We start from the raw sequence: 21,409 nt of genomic DNA, 5'->3' as shown, positions 1-21,409 counted from the left end.
CACACACCCCACATAGAGGGGGAGGCAGAGGGGGCCAGAGCGTCCAAGACAGTTGTAAGTCTGGGGAGGGGGCCTGAAAACGAGCACATGTGCCACCTAATCCTTCCCACCCTGGCATGGTAGCTCTGTCCCCGAAAGAGCCTGGGCATCTCACTCCCATCCCCTCTCCTGTACCCTGAACACCACCATTTCGGTAAATCCAGGGGAGTTTGTCCTCTGAAGAAGGAGGTACAGGTTTGTGTACCCTGAAATCAACAGGGCCTAGGGTGACAGCATTTCCACTCAATTGTAGGAGCTCCCAGCCACACTGAGACTCGGAATGAGCTAGAAGGCACAGAAGGGTCTAGGAAGCTAAGAATGGAATAACTTTCAAAGCTTGTTTGAGTATTTCATATATTTTTCTCAGTATTTGAAGGATGAGGCTTATAAACTGCCCCAATAAAATGTCATTGTCTAAGGTACAGCGATTGACATATAAATAAGTTGGTGTATGCAAATGAACCAGATCACTAGGGATACAAAATTAAATTCTTTGCTTTTCAGGCCACACGGGGTTATGGATGAAGGGGAGGGGTGTTCAGCTCTGTGTCTCATCGTTGTGTGATCTGGGGACCCCGACTGGAGCTGTCTCTACTGTGGAGCCTTTAGAGGGGAAGTGAGGACGACATCACCGCATCGTGAGTGTGGGCAGATTAAATAAGAGGATGTGGACGGAGCCCAGCACATCCTAGGTGCTCAGCAAACATTGGTTCTCTCCTCCTCGCCTCCTTTTTTCCCAAAGCATAGACTTGCTGTGTTGGTATCCACACAGCCCTAGGAACAGTGGGGGGAAAAAATACCAAGAACAGCAAGGACCTGCTAAGTGCTATTCACCTTAAATGAATTGGGTGGGGGACAACCAGGGAGATGGATACATCACTATCTTAGAGAAATGAGATGCACGTCCGGTACATGACACGTCTTCACATTGACAGGAGCCCATTTGCAAATATCCCAATAAAACACTAATCGTATTGGATGCATGCCTCTCCCTTTTAGCTCCTCTTTAAATAAGAGGGAAAAAAATGGCTTAACTGTTCTAGATTGAGGCTATCAATATCTGCCTTTACAACTTATCTTAAAGATTTCCTCAAGGTCCGTGGATGCTATTTTACACAGATGTGAACATCTGGCTCCAAGTGTCAAAACAAGGCTCTGCTACTTGGGAGTTAAAGCATGCAAGCTCTGGGCTCTTTGCATAAAAAGACATTTTTAAAATTGTAAGATGCTTCCATCGTGCACCTGTGTGTTCTGTGAGCAGGGTAGCAAAGGGAGGTGTCATCGTCAGAGTCCCCACTGAAAACCCCTCAAAGCATACACTCAGGGGACACACTGGATGACAGCCTGCCAGGCATGGGGAGTTCCCAGCCTGCCCTTCCCACACTGCCTGTGACAACTCAGCCCCATGCATCAGGCAAATGAATCGCATTCATGAGACTGTAAGTGATTCCTCAGTTCACTGAAAGATGCACAACCGATCTTGCCAAGGTTCCACTGTGGGTTGATCCCACACGATTGTTCCCTGAGCACAACTTAAAATTCTGTGCTGAGGTTGTGTATCAGAATGGCTTCACTGCTAGGCAGAAATCTACCCAGCCTTAAGCAAGAAAGAATAAATGTGAATGCTTGGCGAAGTATATTTCCACCTCCAACCCACTGCCTTCCTGGTTCCCCCATCTCTAATCACTGCATTCAGCGCCACAGGAGGCTTCTGTGACAGCCACCCCCAGGGCATCCAGCCAAGATCTAGACCTCAAAATCTGTCCTGTAAACAACCAAATCTCCCAAGGGTCAGTTTTATTATTTTTTAACACTCCCCCTCCAAAATCCACAACTGTATGCTGTTTGCTGCCCCTTCCAGCTTGGAGACAGCCAGCAGTGAAGGGGCAGGTACCACATTTGGACCTTCAACTTTGAAATCACATGAGGTTACTGTGTTCCTTAAAAAGGCACGACTCCACAGGGACTAGTTCCATGTCATGGTAAGATTAACATGCATGTTAGAACGTGTCAATAATCTTTATGTGCAACAATAATACATCAGGCTCTGGACATAGAGTAGCATGCATTTTAGTCTTGGATCAATGGGGGGGGGGGAAGGAGTTAAGATTTAGCTCACAAACTGGAGAAAAATATTAAATTCATTGAGAAACAGGCAAAACATAAGCCTTAGAAAAATCACCTGCAACAGGAGAGTGTTAAGTATTAATTCAAGACCTCACCATAAATTACAACAAGAAAGGTTACTCCGCCAGCCTAAGAAGGGGAGAGGAGAACAAAAATCACATCAGCAATGTATATTGCTCCCAGATTGCAAAATTAGGGTTTATAGGAAAAAATTCAGCCTGCAGTAATGGTCAGTAAAAATGACCAGTTTCATACCACAGAAACTTGTAAAGATAAAAGATAAAAACCAGCAGGGGGGAAAAGAGAAAAAAAAAGACTCACAAATAAAACTGTCCAAAAATAGAACGCCAGAGGACTTCCTGCTTTTTAATAGGATAAGCTCAACTGAGATGAAGTGAATTTATGGATGAAGCCAGAGAAGCAATTTGACCAAAGTAAGAATGTTTTATTGTCATTCAGGAAACAGCAAAACCACTACAATCATCTACCATTGATAGAGATTGAAGGGCCTGGGAAAGTAATTGAATCTGTCACCGGAAGTGCGCCATCTTGTGCACTGCGGTTTCCGCCAACAGGTAGGTGTAGCTGGGTAACTAAGGCTGCACTTCAGGACAAACTCCAAATGGATGATAATAAATGGATTAAGACAATAAAGTTTTATAAGTGCAAACCTAAGAATATATTTTTTAATGGATGCTATGAAATATGCTGGAATAGGGCCAGGATAATAACACAAATTCTGGCCAATGCATCGGGAAATTGGTTACTTGAGAAAAGCAGCAGAGGCAGGACACCAGCAGGGCTGTGTTCGCACAATTCACAGGCACAACCATGCAGGAATTATTGTTGTGAACCCAGCACAAGCTAAACGCTTGAGAGACAAAGGTGAGAAGTTTCTTACGATGCTCACAGTTAGCTACCACAGAAATTAAAAAAAGAAAACCAATGCACAATGTATAGTAGCAGGCTGCAAGGGAAAGCAGGGTTGGGAATGGCTTCTATAGAGGTTGGAAAGCCTCTCTGCAGCTAGAATAGCCACGTGGCCAAGCATGACCCTGAGACAGAAACAGAAATCTAGTTTTATTTTCTTTTAGGGGGTCTGGGATTGGGAGCTTCTATTAAAGTTTTTTATGATATAAAATGAAAATTCAACTGCCCCAACCCTCCCTGAATTCTTTTTTTTACCTTTTTCCTTTTTCTATTTCTTTTTCTTTTCTTTTTTTTTCTTTTTTGCCATATATGGAGACATAAGCAGGAGCTATACCAACCATCTTGCAACCATGAGTAAAAGGCTGTGAAAATTGCAGAAATAAGCTCAGCATTAGGATTTCTGCATTCTAATGGCACTGTAACCCTGACTGCTAAACCAACACCAGCACCTGCTACCTCCTGATGTCTTGTTAAATAGAAAAATCTACCCAGATATGTTTAGGCCGCTGTGGTTGGTGTAGCCAAATACATTCCTAACCAATACATTTTCTAAAGAGCCTATCTCTTGCTGTAACTCCACTGATCAGATGTTGACATTGGTGCCTTATTGCTGATGAAGCCCAAACATTCTTGCCTTTATTTGAGATCCTTGTTTTTCTTTCTCACTCTCTGCTTCCAGCATGGGACTCTCTCTCCATTCTACCTAGGATGGCCTCTCCCCTCTCACTCCAGCTGGCAAAACAAAATTCCCCCCTGCAAACTCCTGTAGCACTTGAAGGGTTGCACAATGATGGACTTCTCTGTTTACACCTGGCTTCCCCAGCTCTGAGAACTTTCAGAGGGTCAGAACTAGAGAACATGCTTCCTTCTCCACGTCTGCCGTGGTCACCAGCCTCCTGCTGGGCACATCACAGAAGACAGAAACAGAATGTCCAACAAACAGGAGCAGAACTCAGCCAGATCTGCTCCAACCCCCTCATTCTGTTGGAAAGTTGAGACCCAAAAACAGAAAAGGGACTCACTCCGGGTCACAGGCTGAAGTATTAATAGACCCAGAACCGGAGCACCAGGCCAGTGGCTTCCCCATGAGCATACTTTCCACCATGCCCCACTGTCTAAAAGAAAAGGGCCAATTAGAGACACAAAAAGTAGCAAAGCCAGTGATGACTATAATGGATGATTGCGTCTTTTCAGAGAACATGAAAAAGAGAGCTGAGTGCAGGCTCCTGCAAAGGAGCATCCTCGGTATGTAATTAACTGCTGACTTCCTCGTATTGTTTCAGTAATGCACTCAGCAGTGATCTACAGCGGCGGTCCCAACCTTTTTGGCACCAGGGACTGGTTTCATGGAAGACAGTTTTTCCGTGGATGGGAGGCGGGTGTGAGGCAGGGGTGGTTTCAGGATGATCCAAGCGCATTACATTTGCAGCCGTTCCCCAGCACTAGCATCACTGCCTCGGCGCCACCTACATCATCAGGCATTAGATCCTCATAAGGAGCACTCAACCTAGGTCTCTCACATGTGCCATTTACAGTAGGGTTTGCACTCCCATGAGAACCTAATGTCACTACTGATAGACAGGGGGCGGGGCTTAAGCAGTCATGCCAGCGATGGGGAGCGGCTGTAAATACAGACGAAGCTTCACTCGCTCACCCTCCACTTACCTCCTGCTGTGTGGCCCAGTTCCTAACAGGCCACAAACTGGTACCAATCCACCACCCAGGGATTGGGGACCACATATCTACAGAACAGCCTTGGGGACCACATATCTACAGAACAGCCTTGCCTGTAGTGGCAGGAAAACTGGTGCCAATCTCATCGGAAGACCCTTGGCAGGCTGTGAATCAAATGGCACATGGTCTTGGGGCTGATGGAGGAGTTCCCAGAAGCTGGTGGGCCAAGCCTCCAAGTCACAAGTTGGGGTCCCCAGGCACTTGTGAGAGTCCACATTGGCCCTTGCAAGTATCCCCACGCCTGAAGGAGTGCAACATTAAATAGCAAAAAAAAATAAATTAAATTAAATTAATTAAATTAAAAACCAGCATAATGGAGAAAGAAACCAGGAAGAAAAAAAGGTTTAACATTTTAGAACTTTTAACAGCACTTTTTTCTAGTTTCAGAATAAGGAAGGACCCTGTGATGTCATTTCGCACTAACCCGCAAATTATATAGCTGGCCCTGCCTCAAATTTAACCCAGGCCCTGTGACCTATCACTTCCATGAAGGAAGTTAAGGACTCACAGGGCTCAATAATGCATTGAGTAAGGTAGCAATCCTTCTTGAACTTTCACTCTGGCTCTTAATTCTGATCGACATTGCACCCCAGTGTTACTGCTAAGTTCCTGTGCTGACCACGTTGCCTCACTTTCCATCTGGAGTCTTGCTCCAAAACCCCAGGCCCTCAGGTCTGCTACCCCCATCTTCCTAAAGCCACCTGTGTGTCAGAACTTCCATCCCCTCCTCCTATGGGAACTGCTCAGGTCTCACGTCCTGGGCCGGCGGGCCCCTCAAGGAGAGGTGAGAGACCCAACATCTGTTAGGTGCCTACTCAATGCCAGAACTTCACCTAAATTGAGTCCTCAACTCTACATTCTGTCTTTTTGAGACCATACTGGCCTTGACCATGACATAAAAGGATAGCAGTTTCCATTTCCTGAAGCAGTTTCTTCTGTCTGGTTTCTCTGTATTGATTCTGTGTGATGGGAAGAGAAGTAACAAGTAATACTGTCCCCACGAAGGGAAAACATGGTGGTTTGTTTCACTATGGTAGTGTCCAATCTGCTGGAGGATAGTTTAAAGAGTTGATACTATGTGGATATGGTTGCCTAAAGGATGGCGGTGAGTTTTTTTCTGTTGCTCACAAAAGGCAAAGCAAAAGAAAATGAATTTTAATTTTTTGGCCAGGTGGGATTTAACACAAAGAGAAAGTTCCCATGACAGATAGTTATTTGGCAGAGGAGGTTACTGAGACAATAAAGAAGTAGCTGTCAACTCCTGTAAACAGATTTGGGTTTGAACTCTCTCACTAGCGATGTGACTTTGTCCACTTGCCTTCTTTTGAGCATCTACCTGCAAAATGAGAACAACGATACACACACACCTCATCATTTTGCTTTATGAAATTGGCCAGCGCTCAGCACTCAATAATTTTGTTTTGTATTTTAATTGGAAACATCCTGGTATAGGGCAAGGAGCTTGGGTTTTGCAATCTGGCAGTTCTGGGTCACAATTCCAGATCTGCCACTTGCAGAGCTGCCTTCAGGGAGAGATTCCTGAGCCTCAGTTTTGTCCTGTGAATACGAGACAATGCTATGTATTACACAGAACCGCTTTGAGTATTAAACGAGATAGTCGTTAATAGCTACGTTAATGTAGAAAGTGTCTAGAATGGAGTCAACACTCAACATTTTCTCTCTCTCATCTAATCACACAAGCACAAACACACACACGGCTTTAATCAGTAACAGAAAGTAAAACGTTGGTGAATCCTAATTCATTCTCTCTCTCTCTCTCTCTCTCTCTTTGCAAGGTATATGAAGGCCAAGCATACTTGTGGAACCCCAATATTATTTTTATTTACTTAGAGACAATACTGACTTTAAGGAAAAGAAAATACCCAACACAACAATAGAAGTGTAAGCAGCATCACTCTAAATGATGGTCTCGGTCACTATGATGCCCCTACCTTCGGACTGTGGCCATGTTTGGGCTTCAATCTGGACTGTAGCCTCTGAATTCTGCGGGCCTCAAAGATGGCAGGCACCAACAGCACAACCTGAATACTAAACACAAGCATATCCTCGGGTCCCACTAGAGAATCCTTCTTATACCACATCTGCACCTCTCTCTCCTTCCCCTCAGGAGATGAGATGTTGACTCACTATATTTATTTTTAATAAAAAGGCAAATTTAAGCCTTAATTTGTATTTTAAAATAAATCCTCTCAGGACATGGACCCACTAGGGAATTAGTTACAAATGGTTTTTAGCAGTATTTGGTTTAATGAACATTTAACCAAAGAAAGAAAATTGCCGTATGCATAATTTCTTCTTTTTTTTTTCTTTTGAACTGCTGAGTACTATAAATCCAGCCTGTCATTTCTTTTTAACTACATTTGCCATAAAACCACTTATTTTATGGCTGCCGTGACATAAGCGTGCTGTTTCACCTTATGATTAATAAAGTAATTACCGCCGGTTCTAATATTCTCAGCAAAAAAAAAAAAAAAAAGGCTGGGCTTTAGTTACTTCTGTTGCACTAATAGGTTTTCTAAAGCAACGCGGAGCACATGGGAGGCGGCCTGCTGAGGGCTGCAGAACACATTTCCTAATGTACATCGTCAAGATCAATTGATAAATTACGTCAGTCTGGGTTAGTCATCATAAAGAAAATGTCATTAGGGATGAAAACGGCATGAAAGGATGCGGGCAGGGGTAATTTGTTTCTCATTGTTGATTTATGCTATAGAACTATTCTTGTAGTCAATTACCAAAACAAAAAATGCTGTGGAAAAATATAAACATTTCTGGAAAAGAAGAGCCCATGACAAAGAGGTATGTGGTAAACAGACAAGAATGACAAGTCTTTAGAAACCAGTGTCCTGTGGCGTCAACTAGAAAGCATATTTCTGACTCGTATGCAGTGTTCTTGGAGCCCGGCCAAATGCACAATTGGCCCCTGGGCTCGGTTACATCCTTCCTTCCAAAATGTGTTTCCTTAGCATGTCTTTGAGGACAGCTCAAGGGGGCAGGTCACTCCAAGGGTGGGCTGGGAAGACAGCCACCATAACCCAAGGAGTCTCCGGGTTGGTTCCTCTTGGAAACTTCAGGATCCTGAGCTCATTCACAAGGGAAACCCAGGGCCCTTTGTGGTTGCAAAAATAAAAATTAAAAAAAATTGCATTTATGCACAGGCATTGCTGAAAAACAAACCCTCTCTGTTTTTAGGGCTTGCCTTGGAAATCTATTAAAGAAATGTGATTCCTGGGACAGGATATAAATTTTCATACCAGGCTTACAATCATTGACCTCGCTGCCCTTCATAATTCATTCATTCATCCGATGAGCACTTATGCTATTTCAGGCCTGGCCCTGGCCCTGGGGAGACAAAGATTCTTGGTTAAGAAGCCCATAGCATGTCGTAGATACTGGTTCGGGCTCTGGAGGTAGACAAACGTGTATCCAGGTGTCACTACTTATTAGCTAAGTGACTCTAGAGAAGTTACTTGCTCAAGCCAGGTCTAAAGTGGGAATATTAATTGTATCTACCTCACAGGGCTGTTGTGCTGTTTAAAGAACGAAGACAGAGTCTGGTTCATTATGAGTGTTCAATAAATAGAAGCTATTGTTAGTATTGAGATCGTGCCACTAATTCTGGAATATGCATAGATGTACTTTGAGCTGCTTCTCTGGCGTTGGAAATGAACTTACAAATAGTCATCTGAACTTTCTTCTTTGGGTCTGCCTGGGACTCACAGCATTTACTTGCAAATAGTTCGCTCAGATCAAATTAGAAATTGATAGAGATTGAATAAGACACCAATATTGGCCAGCTCAGGGCTCCATCAATCAAACTGCCCAACCCAGACGAACCCTGCCAGGACACTGCATCCTTGTTCTTTCTTTCCATTTCCTCCTCCCCCTCCCCTTCTTCCTTGCCTCTTGTCTCCTCTCACCTGCCTTTACCTTCCCCCTCTCATTTGGCATTCTCTTAGCTTCTGCCATGGTCTGCATATTTGTGTCCCACCAAAATTCACAGGTTGAAATCCCAATCCCCAAGGTATTTGCATGAAAAGGTAGAGCCTTTCGGGAGTGACTAGGTCATGGGCGTGGAGCCCCCATAAATGGCTTTAGTGCCCTCATAAAGATAGCTGAGAGGCCAGGCACAGTGGCTCATGCCTATAATCCTAGCACTCTGGGAGGCTGAGGTGGGATGATCGTGTGAGCTCAGAAGTTCGAGACTAGCCTGAGCAAGAGCGAGACCCCATCTCTACTAAAAACAGAACAATTAGCCAGGCATGGTGGCTCACACCTGTAGTCCCAGCTATTTGGGAGGCAGAGGCAGGAGGATCACTTGAGCCCAGGAGTTTGAGGTTGAGCCAGTGAACTATGACGACGCCACTGAACTCTACCTGGGGCAACAGACCAAGGCTCTGTCTCAAAAAAAAAAAAAATGTCTGAGAGATCCCCTCACTCTTCCACCATGGTAGGACACAACTAAAAGGAGCTGTGAACCAGAAAGCAAGCATTTGCCAGACACTGAATCTGCCTGATCTTGGACTTCCCAGCCTCCAGAGCCGTGAGAAATAAGTTCTGTTGTTGAAGCCACCCAACCTGTGGTATTCCGTTACAGCAACACATGCAGACTAAGGCAGACTCCCTTCCATTCTCCACAGGGAAAGGATGGTGCCTCTTAATCCCCTTCATCCCTCAGGAGCCAAATCAGGGTGAAACAAGAGCTGGCTGCTCAAAAGAAAAGTGAATATAATTCTTAGACCCAAATTTCTCAGAGCTGGGTGGAGCCTCAGAGATGCTGCTGAGTCTGTGTCTTTAGGTGGAAGAAGGTCTTGAAAGGGTGAAGTGACCTTCCCAAGGCTGCACAGGTGCTCAAGGTGGAGGTAGAACATGAACCCAGCCTCTCTTCTGGGGGTTGGGTGCTCCAGCAGTCCCACATCTCATGGTGACGAGCACCCCTGGGTCACCGCATCCATCACTTCTTACTGTGCTTTTCCTGTACTCCAGGTGCTCAGTTGGAACATTTCAGATGGACTCATTCAGCCAACAGGGATCTGCCAAGGACTGGCACCCCTGTGAACACTCGGGCATGCAGCTGAACTTGCCTTTGCTTTCTCTTTCCCCAAAGGAACTAGAGTCAACCAAAACCTAACTCAAGTGTGTCTTTAGCCACCTCCCAATCACTAGTTTCCCAAATGGCCTTTGTTCCTAAGAGGCACCAGTCACAGGGTGAGTTGGTGGCAGTGCCAGGGGTGAGACGCAGGGTGGTGGGTAATTTCCAGGAGCCCCTGAGACTCTGCTGAGGAGCAAGAGGGCATAGGTGGGGGGCTGGACACCTGGACTGCAGCTGCCTGTGCTCACTGCCTTGGCCTGGCCCAGCAAGTGTGAAGTAGATGGGCTAACCTGGTCTTGGACCAGGCTGGTCTCAAGCCAGCCCCAGCTTGGGGGCTGCACTGCTCGGTGCTGGGGCCACATTCCCCTATAGCCCCTTGAACCACTCAGAGGTTCTCCACTGCTGTGCACTTGTGTGTCTGACTCTCCCAGCTTGGTCCATAAACTCCCAACCAGACACCTCTCTTTGTCACTCAGCTTTGGTGAGAGAGGCCAGATGGAATCCCGACAGTCACCGAGGAGTGGAGGAAAGTTTCCCGAAGACAGGACATGACAAAATAGTTTGGAAATTTCTCCTGCCAGTTCTGCTATTTCCACTCCTGCCCTGTTTCAAGATGAAGAGGACATAGTCCTATCACCCAAAGCAAGACAGAATTTTACAACTAAGTTTGAAACAAGTATGCACTTCTGATCTTCAATTCCCTCCCTCCCTCCCAGGGCATTTAGAGCCCAACCAGGTCCTCCATGCCTCCAGCCTGCAGCATCTGTCTGGAATGTGAGCCTCTAGAAACTAAGAGGTTTAACTCCACACGGACACTCACTGCCCACAACATGTGGACACACACACACACACACACGTACAAAATCCTTTTCCAAACTAAGAGATCGTGAATTCTGTGGTGAATTCTGTTGTTGACAGTTCACCATGAGCTCCACCCATGGTAAATGAGTAGATGACTGTGACAGGCATGCTTAGGAACCTTATCTCTGGCTCCATTTCCTCTCACTCTTTCCATCCTCCTTTTTATCTTCATTGGCTCAAATTTAAATTTATGTCAATTGATCTAATTTTGTGCATCTTTAGAAGCTGCCTGGAATCCTTTCCAGAACAAAGGGGAGTATAATTTGTGCTATTGTCAGCCAAGACCACCACCAGCCCTTCTAAGAATGGGAACTGTACTTCCTGAGACCCCTTTCGCCATGTGGTTTTCCAATGAGAGGAATGTGTGTGATAATTGGATAGACAAAAGAAAGTGGAAGCCATCAGTCTTCAGAGACCATTACAGCCAGATGTGTGGACAGAGGAAAGATGCTCCATGGCTTTTCTTTGTCACTGCAGGCTGCTTTGAGGGGTCAGGTTGACATCCTAGAGGCCAACTCCTTTAACTTTCCTCCAAACCTTTGGTAGCAGCTTCTCTCACCTCCACTCTCCCAAATCTTCTAACTGGAGTGTAAGCTCCTACTTGTGTTTTAAACCCTTTATATGCAGAAAATACAGAGTGGCTTCTGTTTTCCTAACCAACTCCTGTCTGATACATACATAAATAATAAAAATAAACCATCATGCTCTTGTACACTACTGGTATGAGTATAAAATGGTACAGTCTCTGTGAAAAGAGAGACTGTGATTAAAACATCACTTTAATGTTTCCTCAAAAATTTAAACACTGATATACCATATGATCCAACATTTCATGTGTAGGTATATACCAAAAATAATTGAAAGCAGTGACTCAAACAAATACTTATATGCCAATGTTCATAGCAGCATCATTCATGATAGCCAAAAGGTAGAAACATCTCAAGTGTCCATCAACAGAGGAATGGATAGAGAAAATGTTGTTTGTACATATGGTAGAATATTATTCAGCCATAAAAAGGAATGAAATTCAGATACATGCTACATCATAAGTGAACCATGAAGACATAGTAAAATAAGCCAAACACAAAAGGGCAAATATTGTATGATTCCAGCTATATGAAATATCTAGAATAGACAAATTCATAGAGACAGGAAGTAGATTAAAGCTTAGCAGGGGCTATGGGAAAGGGATCCTAGGGTGTTTTTGTTTAATGGGTACAGAGTTTCTATTTAGAAAAAGTTTTGGAGACAGATAGTGGTGAAGGTTGTATAACATCATGAATGTACTTAATGCCACTGATTTGTATGCTTAAAAATAGTTAAAGTAGTAAATTTTACATTATGTATACTTGACCACAATAAAAAAAAAAAATACTTGCATAAAAAATCCACCATGATGGCAGCAGACTCCTAGACGTCAGCTTGTGGGTAGCCAACCATTTCATCATAGGTGTCAACATAGATAGAGGACACTCACTACACACAGGATACCAAGTATGTGTCTCCAGAGAGGAAGAGGTAGTCCCATTTTATCCAGCTTTGGGAGGAAATCCTACTGAGATTAAGCAGTTTGTATTCTTCCATCCCAGGCTCCAGATCTAACCAACGTCCAGTCAAGCCTTCCTTGCCTGACTGATTCGGAAACTCTTCCCCAGCTAGCTGCATACCCCATCCCAGCGCCTACACCATCCAACTATTTCCAGCCAGCTTCAATACTCAGCCTGCATGAGCGGCTTCCTGGCCCCTTGGTTTAAAAGACTAAAACCCTTTTCTTTTCTTCTAGTATTTCTTTTCTTCTAGAACCCTTTTCTTCTAGTATTCAGCCTCCCATATAGGCATTTACCTTCCTCCTTAAACTACTATGCTCTCATTTCAAAGCCACTGGCCCAGACACAGACATAGAGAACTCTCCATTGTTCACTAATGAACCATTTGTGTGTGTGTATGAGAGAGAAAGAGCGAGCACTCATGCTCACCTAGGTCCACACAATTCATAATCCCAATTAAAGCAAAGCTTTTACCCTTTGGATATACTCAAAAAGAGCCCATCCACTATATCACATTGTTCAGGACCATGGACCAACACAACTCGGCTTCAGTTCTACAGGGTTCTACAGGGGTGACCCATAGTCAGCCAGTGTATCATGACCCTAAAGAGCCATAATTCTCCAGGCGTTTCAGTTTCGATCCAGATCACTATAAACGTTTGCTTCTTTTATGGATAAATAAACCGTAAACTGTGTTACCAGTGATTACATAGATGATGGTCAAGTCCTTATTTGTAGTTATGGTGTTGTCAAACCACTCTGGAAGTTGGGGGTAGGGGTGGGTCTTGACTTCCTTGATTTTCTTATTCACCTGCCTTGTAAACTTGAAAATGTTACTTCTCTAAGCCTTATTTTTTTCCAGGTTAAGAAAAAGAAGGAGGGGGATTTGAGTTGGTGAATTATTAGGTTCCTTTAAGTTCTAAGAGCTTTCTATGAGATCCAAGTAAATCCTAGATCCACCCCTACACAGACACTCCCTGTGTTTCAAGTGTCCAGCAGACTCCAGAAGGAGTGTCGGCACAAGGCCAAGCAGCAGCCACAGAGAAGTCTCCAGGCACAGAGAGGTCATATGACCCCCACTAAGTCCCCAAACCAAGGGTTGAGATGCCACCACTTCCCCTATAGACCACACCGCCTTTTTGTCTGACCAGCTGGTTGGCCCACCTCAAGTATATTTAGTCTTATAAGCACATAGCCTGCTATCATTACATAATTTTGTGATGGGGCATCTCTCTATTTTGTATACAGAATCTGTGATTTACAAAAGAGCCTAATTACAAGATCCTCCGTAGAAACATACTCTGGTGAAAACACTCGCCTCTGGCATAATTGCATAAAAAGGAGATTGCCAGGGAAGAGTCCTTGCAGGAAGGAGGCACTGGGAAGCCCAGCCTCACACTGGTACTCAGATCCCATCCTAGGTAGGGTCCTTCTCTTCCCACCCTCCCTCTAATAGCAAGGAGACAGTGACAAGTCATCACAAAGATACCGTCTCAACTTTTTAAGAGGAGGCAACACAGAGATTCTTGTGTCAGAGTTGAAAAAAAAAAACCTTCTTGAGTTATACTTGACCTTAGTGTGGAAGGTCAGGATTCATTTATAAAAGTTTTCCACATTCCTCCTAACATGGTATTTTATAGCTGTATAATAACTCTGTAAGGAAAGGAAGGAATGAGACAGAGGGAAAGAGAGAACCCAGAGCTCAGAGATGTCACCAACACCTTACTACGCAGGCCCAAGCACACCTTCCCGAAGAGCAGAGCCTCAGCTCAGGCATGTAGCCCCACATCTGTCCAGACTACTCTTAAAGGGAAAAATTCAGAACAGAAGGAAGAGGTCTCCGAGACCCATAGGAGACTCAGAGCAGAGAGAAGCCAAGGGGGATTTAAGAAGAGGGTCACCTAACGTGAAAACCTGCCTCAAATGGCTTATGCCCCTGAGCTAGAAGGTTCACACCCTAAAACTGGATCTCCAGGGCACACAATTGGATATGTCTCTTAGAGCCATCTTCAAGGCGAAGAACCACAGAAGGAAATATACACTTGAAGGTCATGTGGTCCCTGGAGAGCATTTCTCTAGGAGGTTACCAGATTCCAACAGAAACTCTAAGACCTCCCAGCTTTGAGGGGACAGTGGAGTCTGCTTGGCAGGAGAGGGGACAGGAAACCTCTTGAAGTCTCTTCCGCTCTATGGTAACATGGGCCCGTGGCCACGTTGCTGCCAGGAGGAGGGACCATACCCACTGTCTCCCAGGCCAGAGGACAGAGTAGTTCACATGCCACTTTCTCTTTAATCCATGAGAAAAAGCATAATGATGGGCCTGTGGGCAGAAATCCAATTTTATAAGGATTTCAACGGATGCAAATTGTTTCCTGGATAAGGGCTAATGACAGCTAATAGGCCACTTCTGGGTACCAGGCAGACGACCTAGCAGCAGTTTCCTATTTCTGTTGGCCATAATCACAACTTCCATCTGCTATTTTCAGCCTCCTCCCATATTATTGGCAACGCTGCCACATTTTCACACTCCTACTTCTCCCGAAGGACGTCAGCACGCCTATTTTACAGAGGTCCACAAAAGCATAAGCATTCCCTCACTGGAGCAATGGGAAGTGAAACTCAAGTCCGAGCTTGCTACCCTACCCAACTGCTCCAATATATATGCACCATCCAGTGTGGTTTGATCAAAAGCCAAGGAAATGGAGTTACTTTAGACTGAAGAACTGACAAGCTTCTGAGTAATGGTGAATCACTGCTCGATATTTCACTTAAACCTCAGATGGGGAGCTGGCTCTCGCTGCAGCTCTTTTTGGGTCATAAGAATTCATCAGAGATCACGCATAGCCCTCAGCCCTGAGCTAAGAGGGAGAGAAGGACGAGGCCAAGGTCAGCGATGCCCATGGAAAGATGCTTCGGAGGGCAAAGACATCAGCCCTGGTGTTGGCAAAGCAACGGGAGGTGGGGGGAGGGAGTTCTGAGAATACAGAAAATAAAACAGAAATTCTTGCCTGACCACACAGGATTTGGATGCTATAAGGGAGCCCCACAGAGGCCCTGGGGCAGACACTGTCTCCAACTAGCCTGATCCCTGTTTTCTTCTCATCGTCATCTCATCTCTCTCCTTGGATACTTTCCCCACCTCCAGTCCTGCGTGTGCCTAGAAAACTCCAGCTCGTCTTTCAAGAACCTGCAGAACGTGACTTTATTTGGGAGTCCTGCCTCTGTTTCCCCAGAGCAGTCGAGTGTGAGTCACAGTCTTCACCACAAGGCACTACAAAGGTTTGTTTTCATTTCATCTCCCCCAGTAGATGGTGATAGCCTCAAAAGCAAAGATGGTTCTTGTTCATCTTTATGCTCCTAATTATTGGCATAGTGCTTAATAAGTTATCTCTTGGATAAGGAGCTGTGAGTGAATAGGTAAAGAAGGGAAAACAGAAAGAAAGGAGGGTGGAAAGAAAAAAGAGAGAGCGTTTAGCTTTCAGCTCAACAAGATACTTCCTTAAATCAGATGCGATGACACTGGCTGGATTGTACTAGGAAACAGCAAACAGCAACTACATTTTAATTCTACTTTGAATCCTACCGATAAGACTTTACATTTTATGCACTTTACTGACAAGGACAATAAAAAGATTGGGTAAAAGACTCAAAGAATGAGTTGAAGATCCAGTGATCTTGTAGGTAATATGCTACCCCGAAACCACTGCTGCCTGCCTGCTTGGAGATGCTCAGTCTTTTGCCTGTCAGTTCAGGGAATCAGGGAAGAAAGGAAGTGAGCCATTTTGCTCACCACTTTGATCCCCAGGGGTGCTGAGAGACTCCCCCCTGAGGGATCCTGACAGGTTTTCAAACGCCTCCCTCACTACTGTCAGACCTTCCCAGAGAGATGAAACGAGACCGTAAGACGGCTTGGAGGACAATACTAAAATGCTCCTGTCAGAGGGAGGCATGCTTAATACTGCAGCCCATTCCCCTTGGGCACTTTGTTTTTCTCTGTGTCTGAATGAGTTTTCCTCCTCCTCTCGCATCAAGCTGGAACAGGTATGACACAGAGGCATTTCCGCTCATAAGTCCCGCCAGAAACGCAGAGGTGGCTCTGCAGGAACTTCTGGAGAAACCGAGCAGAGCTTCTCTAGTGCTGTGTTGGATGACCGTGATGCAAGGGGGCAGCTTGAGAGGAAGTGAGATTGGCTGGGACTCACACATTCCCAGAGGGATTTGTGGGAGGGGGAGCGGGAATTGTGATGGTTAATTTTACGAGTCAACTTGGCTGGGCCATGGGGTGCCCAGATGTTTGGTCAAACATTATTCCGGGTGTTTCTGTGAGTGTGTTGGATGAAATGAACATCTAAATCAGTGAACTTTGAGTAAAGTAGATTGTCCCATCATTTGGGTAGAACTCATCCAATTGGTTGAAAGCCTGAATAAAACAAAAACACCAGTTTCCCACTAAGCAAGACATAATTCTTGGGCAGACTGCCTTCAGATTGGAACCAGAACATCAGCTCTCCTGAATCTCCACCCTGCAGGTTTTGAACTTGACAGCCTCCATAAACATGTGGGCCAATTCCTTATAATAAATCTCTTTCTATAAATATCCATGTTCCATTTGTTCTGTTTCTCTGGAGTGGAGACTCATTAGCTATCAATTTACTGAGAGACTGAATATACTAATGGACAATGGCCAGACTATATATCAAAACAGAACCCTGACCCACAGTGTACAACAGCCAGCCCAGGAAACTAACCCATTATCTGCAATAACCAGGCTGGAAAGACAGTTTGCTATTTCTAAGTCAAACTCGCAGGAAGTTAGACAACTATCTCTAGCAATCAGCCCAGGAAGCCAAACAATAACTCCTATAACAATTGACCCCAAACAGCTGGAACTTGATTAATAACTGACAGTTTCCCTAATTTTTAACCCCTCCTCCAACTCAGCACCAACCAGGGAAAGCCAAATACGTACACCTAACCAATCACATACGTTGTCCACAGTTTCTCCATCTGACAGCCTTCAATCAGGGGGCACCTGAAGTCTTCTCTTTTTTCCACTACAAACCTTTCCCACTCCCCTGCCTGCCTTTGAGTCTCTGTCAAATGCAAGTGATGGTGACTGACTCTCTTGGTACAGCAAACTCTGAATAAACATACTTTGCTCATTCTCCTCTGATTGATCTTCATTTAGTTCCACAATACCTATGAAGTGATTTCACGATGAAGACCAATTGGTAAATACCAAGTAAAATAATACTATGGCAACTTCCTTTACTATTAAATTTATAACCCATAAATTTTTATGACCTCTAAAATAATTCACATGTTAGATTAGATTTTCTCACTGCACAAGAATTCCCAAGTCTGCCAGCTGATTACTGAGACATCATGCCCAATTATAAATAAAGGAGTAGCCAATTTCATAAGCAAATCGTGAGCTATTACAATATATTTGACAGAACACAAAAGTTAGAATGCCTGAGGCCAATGAAGATTTTAAATACTTTAGATAGAGAAGAGAATGTAGAAGTTTTGTCTGGAAACAGAGGTGGCTGAGGAGCAGAGAGGGAAACACCACCAGCTCACAGATCAGTGACCTAGGTAGGCAGCTTGGGACTAATTCCAAGATGTCAAAGAGAATATTCTGTCCCTGGGTAGAGATAGGCTGGACCAGAAGTAGAGATTCTCTCCCCTTTCCACTCGATGGTTAGCTGTTTTGGTGCTAATATCCTGCCAATCCACAGGGCAGCGCTCCTTCTGTTTGGCCGAGGGTTGGGTCACACAGAAATGGGGCAGCCAAGGCAGACCAGCACCAAGCCACCCTCATTGGCGTCGTTTCCAGGCTGTCTGGTGCCTTGGCTGGTCCTGCCCTGCTAGTGTCCTTGCTCATAGGATCTCCTGGTCCTGCCAGCTGGGCCAACCCTGTTACCTCCCATATTCCTTTGGGATGAGTCCCAGCTGTTTGAGCTTGCTGATGCTTGCACTCTGGCCACAGTTGTCAGTCACATAACCCTGTGGGTTCTTCTCTGACTCTTGATTTTCTTGACTTCTACCTGCTGCCAGGGGAATCCTCTGTGAAGCCCAAACTCTGCCTCAATGGTACCCTTCCGCCAATCTCATCTCCACCCATCCTCCAGACATACGGAGGAAATAGGCCAGCCAGCACCAGACAGTAGCCATCTATATTAGAGGAATTCTCTTCTAAAGAAAAGCCTCTAGAAGAACTTCCTTTTTTCATTCAGTAGTCACATTTCCAGGAAAAAAATAAGATCTAGAACCAAAGATTCTGAGACTGTAGGGACATGGGAAGTGAACTTGGAAATGACTGAGTTTCACCCTGCCATCTTCATATGAGAAAACTATGAGGTGTGTGGTTTAAGTTTCTTTCTGCAAGGCTAGGATGCTCAACTTTGTCTTTTATTTTTTAGCTGCAATTTATTAATCAATTTTTTTATTTCAAAATATTAAGAGGGTACAAGTGTTTTTGTTATATGGATACTTTGAATAATGCTTAAGTCAGGGCTTTTGGTGTGCCCATCACCAGGATAGTGCTCACTGTACCCAATAGGTAAGTTTTCATACCTCACTCCTTCCCACCTCCCTCCCCCTTTTGGGGTTTTATGTCCTTTTTATCACTTTGTGCCCATGTGTGCCCATTGTTTAGCTCCCACTTATTAGTGAGGACCTATGGTGTTTGGTTTTCCATTCCTGAGATATTTGACTTAGGATAATGGTCTCCAGTTTCATCCAAGTTGCTGAAAATAACATTATTTCATTCCTTTTTATGGCTGAGTAGTGCTCCACGGTGTATATAAATACCATATTTTCTTTATCCACTCCTGAATTGATGGACACTTAATCACATCTTTGCAATTATGAATTATGCTGCAGTAAACATTTGAGTGCAGGTATCTTTCTTGTAAAATGACTTATTTTCCTTTGAGTAGACACCCAGCAGTGGGATTGCTAGACCAAATGGGAGGTCTATGTGTATTTCTTAGAGGAATCTCCATACTGGTTTCCATAGAGGTTGTACTAATTTGCAGTCCTACCAAAAGTGTATAAGTATTACTTTCTCTATGCATCCATACTGGCATCTATTGTTTTCTAACTTTTTAATAATGGCCATTCTGATAGGGTAAGGTGATATCTCATTGTAGTTTTAATTTACATTTCCCTGATCATTAGTGATGGTCGGCATTTTTTCATATGCTTCTTGGCCATCTGTCTATCTTCTTTCAAGAAACTTTGTTTTGCCCACTCTTTGGTGGGTTTTTGTTTTGGCGGGGGGTTGTTTTTTTATTTGTTTGGTTGGTTGGTTGGTTTTTTGCTTATTTGTTTAAGTTCTTTGAAGATTCTGGACATTAGTCCTTTGTTGGAGGTATAGTTTTTGCATATTTTCTCCCATCCTATAGATTCTATCCTATTCACTCTGTTGATTATTTCCTTTGCTGTGCAGAAGCTTTTTAATTTAATTAAGTCCCATTTATTTATTTTTGTTGTTGCTGTGTTTGCCTTTGGGGTCTTAGTCATAAATTCTTTGCCTAGGCTGATGTCTACAAGAGTTTTTTCTATGTTTTCCTCTGGAATTTTTATGGTTTCATGCCTTACATTTAAGTCTGTTATCCACCTTGAATTAATGTTTGCATATGGCGAGAGATAGGGCTCCTGTTTCATTCTTCTGCATGTGGCTATCCAATTTTTCCAGCGCCATTTATTGAATAGGGCTTCCTTTCCCCAGTGTATAGTGTTGTCTGCTTTGTTGAAGATCAGTTAGTTGTAGGTTGGTGGTTTTATTTCAGGGTTCTTGATTTTGCCTTTTCCCCTTAAGTTTATTGGTTTTATAATTTAGTAAGAAAGAGAAACTTACTTTTCCTTTTTTTTTTTTTTTTTTTTTTGGTCAAACTCAAAAAAAACATAACCGCAACTGTGAAGTGGTACATGTTTTTTTTTAAGGTCCCCACAAAAGGCAGCACAGCATGAATTATATCTTTGTCAGTGCAGGTTATGAAATTACTCTAGAGAGTCATTTCTATAGAGACTGGCAGTGCACAGACTGTAACTCAATGGAACGCAATTCCACTCCGAGCTCACAGGACGTAATTGAAGGAAGGAAGCAACATAAATTACCTTAGCATTCTCCATGGGTAATGTCTCTGTTTCCCCACAATCTCATTTTGCACACAGAACAAACAAAACAAAATTCAATCTCCCAAATTGTGTGGTTCCATTTGTTTGCCTTTCTTTTAAAAATCACCCACCCCACATCACCCATAGCCCCGGCCTCTCCCGCTGGGCAGATTAAGTCCAGTATTGGCAACATGTTTGACCTCCACCCCCGACTTCCAGCCGTTCTTTGTTTCAGATAGATCATTTGTTTAGGGCTATGACAAAAGGGTAAGAATTCAACTGGACCAAGAAAAGACCAGCAAACTTGGCTTCGATTTCACATTCTGGGAAATTTTAGAGCAGAACAGCCGATTCCTTTGTTCCTCTTGGCAACGACTTGAGCAAAATGGCTAACAAAAAAAGAAAAAAAAGTAAGTTCTCTGTGATGACAAGAAAAATGGGGTGTGGGCTGTATAGCTCACTGAGATAGCTACATAATCAAAACATATCTTAATCTCTGGTTTCTCCCAACTCAAACAAAGAGCTGCTATCATGATACATGCACACAAGACTTCAAGGCCTGCTGGGATAACGGAAACAGCAGAAAAACAATTACCTGGGTTTGCATAAGGGTCTGATCCAACTTTGCAGCTGACCCCTGAGAAGGGTGATTCCCAATCTAATTACAATATTCAAGGCAGTGTGACAACTTGGATGAAATCCAGGAGAGTATCAGTTCTCTCTGTGGTTGGAGATTCCAGGCAGTGCTACTCCCAGTAGCCAATCGGACAGCAAGCTGTGGGTACAAAGGGAGTCCATCCTCTTTAAGGGAGAACTCCAGGTAGTGGAGAGAGGGACAAGGTCAGGTCTAGACTTATATGATAAGCAGAATGGCAAGGTCTTGACAAGTGCATTATGTTGACTCCACAATCAAGGTTAGACTGAGATGCCA

The sequence above is a fragment of the Microcebus murinus genome, chromosome 24 (assembly GCF_040939455.1).
Source record: "Microcebus murinus isolate Inina chromosome 24, M.murinus_Inina_mat1.0, whole genome shotgun sequence".
In the NCBI taxonomy this organism is placed as follows: Eukaryota; Metazoa; Chordata; class Mammalia; order Primates; family Cheirogaleidae; genus Microcebus; species Microcebus murinus.
The sequence above is the reverse complement of the archived record's forward strand: the minus strand, read 5'-3'. Positions refer to the sequence as shown.